Source organism: Octopus bimaculoides, chromosome 27 (genome assembly GCF_001194135.2).
Source record: "Octopus bimaculoides isolate UCB-OBI-ISO-001 chromosome 27, ASM119413v2, whole genome shotgun sequence".
Lineage (NCBI taxonomy): Eukaryota > Metazoa > Mollusca > Cephalopoda > Octopoda > Octopodidae > Octopus > Octopus bimaculoides.
Window position 1 is genome coordinate 183,173 of NC_069007.1, and position 2,440 is coordinate 185,612.

Genomic DNA, 2,440 nt, shown 5'->3' on the forward strand with positions numbered 1-2,440 from the left:
GAGAGAGAGAGAGAGAGAGAGAGAGAGAGAGAGATACAAAAGCACAAAAGTGAGAGAGAGAGAGAGAGAGGGCGTACAAGGATATATAAATATACATACATGTCATGCTCAAGACATCGGTACCATGTAAATGACGGATATATAAATACACAGAGATAAGAGAGAGGAGGGGAGTGGAGGGACACATTCCGAGAGAGAGAGAGAGAGAGAGAGAGACGTAGAGGAAATTTGTGCAGCCACCCTCCCATTACATTTGTAAAGAAGGGGAAAAAAACCTCATTTCCTATCACACCCACTGTCGCATAAAGAGAGAGAAGGACATAGAGAGAGGGATAGAGAGAGAGAAGGACATAGAGAGAGGGATAGAGAGAGAGAAGGAGATATATATAGAGAGAGGGACAGAGATAGTGAGAGAGAGAGGGACAGAGATAGTGAGAGAGAGAGGGACAGAGATAGAGAGAGAGAGAGAGAGGGACAGAGATAGAGAGAGAGAGGGACAGAGATAGAGAGAGAGAGGGACAGAGATAGAGAGAGAGAGAGAGAGAGAGAGAGAGAGAGAGAGAGAGAGAGAGAGAGAGAGAGAGAGAGGGACAGAGATAGAGAAAGCTTAAAAACCTGTTTTGTGTACGTGGAATGTATTCAAGTGTGATTTCGTTACCATCACAAACAGAGTTACTGTAATCGTTTAGCCCCGGGTCTAAACCCTTACTGAACAAACGACCAATGACATCCCAACCGTGGCACTCTGGTCCTTATTCCCTATATTCATAGAACGCACGACTACATAGTTCTATAAATTCTTTTCTAGGGAACGTGGAGTGTGATTTCAGCGGGACTTGGCTATTATTTCTAGCTGAAAATGCGACCCTGCAGCGATTCGAAACAATTGTATGTATGAGAGTGGTGGGGGTGGGTGGTAATAGTGACGGTGTGATGGGGTAATGGGGGTGTAGTGGTGGCCTAGTGGTCGTGTAGGTGTGTTAGTGGTGACACCCGGTTTGGCTAGGATTAGTGATGGTGGTGGTGGTGGTGGAGGTGCAGTTGTGCTTTGTTACTCGAAGATGGCGTTTAACATTAGCAACATTATTTCCAAAAGTATTTCAGCAGGCATTTTAAGCAACTCTTGAGGAAGTTTTGTCTAATTAATTGCAAGGATAACCTCAGTTAATTCAAGGGTTTCAATTCATCATGTAAGACCTAATATATGTCGGGTGTCATTGGAAATATGGCTGCTATTTTTAACAAGTTGAACGACCACAAATAGGCAATCTCGACGGATGAGAGCAAAGGACCAGGGGACGAGTGACGGAGGGAAGGAAGGGGGCAGCGGTGAGTGACGGAGGGTAGCAAGGGGGCAGCGGTGAGTGACAGGGGCGAGAAAGGGAACAGGGGGCGAGTGACGGAGGGAAGCAAAGGAGCAACAGTGAGTGACAGGTGCGAGTAAGGGAGCAGCGGTGAGTGACAGGGGAGAGCAAGGGAACAGGGGGCGAGTGACGGAGGGAAGCAAAGGAGCAACAGTGAGGGACAGGTGCGAGTAAGGGAGCAGCGGTGAGTGACAGGGGAGAGCAAGGGAGAAGCGGTGAGTGACAGGGGAGAGTAAGGGAGTAACGGTGAGTGACAGGGGAGAGCAAGGGAGACGGAAGTGAGGAAGGGAACAACGGTTGGAGACGTTAGCCTTGATCCGTCCAGTAAAAACTTGTTGACTTGAAGCGGAGAAAGTTTCGTATTTGGCAGGTTTTGCTTCTATGTGGGAACGAGGCAAAAGACGGGCCTTTTTTTGATGCTATGCAGACGACCAAACACAATTCCAGTTAAATTCGTGTTTAAATAGAAAATGAAGAGAGCCTTAAAAAGCTAACAAGAAATAACGAAATGGTGAAACAGGCAGACAGATGAGGTTAGTTTCGTAATATTTAATGCAGGAAGTATTAAAAAGGCAAGGTAGAAACCATTGTAATGAGAGAGATATTAGAGTGAATAGTTGTGGTGGTCGTGGTAGGAACATCGGGGAGTCAACGGGGTAAGGATTTTTAGGAAAGTGGGTTATACATCATTAGATGTACACCTGACTTTCCTATATTAAATTAGAAGTGAACGGAACGCAGAACTCCAAACTGATCAACAACAACAATATTTATTTTGAAGGTAAAATGGACAGCCTCCAATTGTCCGGTTTCTGAGACGTCTGAATGTAGATCTACTGTCCCTTGAGATGAATCGTTGGAGAGACAACTTGGTTCAACCACACTCAATGAGAGCTTGTTTTAGACCGTCTTGCTTGGTAAGAGACACAATAGAAGCGGGAACGCTTGGTCGGATTGATCTCAAAAAAAGAGCACAAAATTTTCAATAAAGTAACCAATTTTTAGAAGTTAGTTTAGAATGGACATTCAGAGAGAGAGAGAGAGAGAGAGAGAGAGAGAGAGAGAGAGAGAGAGAG

The 2,440-nt window shown here is 45.4% G+C and overlaps 1 protein-coding gene across 4 annotated transcripts in view; it reads right to left on the bottom strand.

Moving 5' to 3' along the window:
* LOC106871242 (polypeptide N-acetylgalactosaminyltransferase 5) overlaps positions 1-2,440 on the bottom strand; it is a 124,770-nt gene that overhangs the window by 107,884 nt on the left and 14,446 nt on the right. The window contains exon 1 of one of the 4 annotated variants that reach the window (XM_052977286.1): positions 100-121. The exons of the other annotated variants lie outside the window; for them this stretch is intronic. The gene's annotated coding sequence lies outside the window, so the exon portion shown is untranslated. Of the gene's footprint in view, positions 1-99; positions 122-2,440 lie in introns of those variants that run through there. 4 annotated transcript variants of the gene reach the window in all.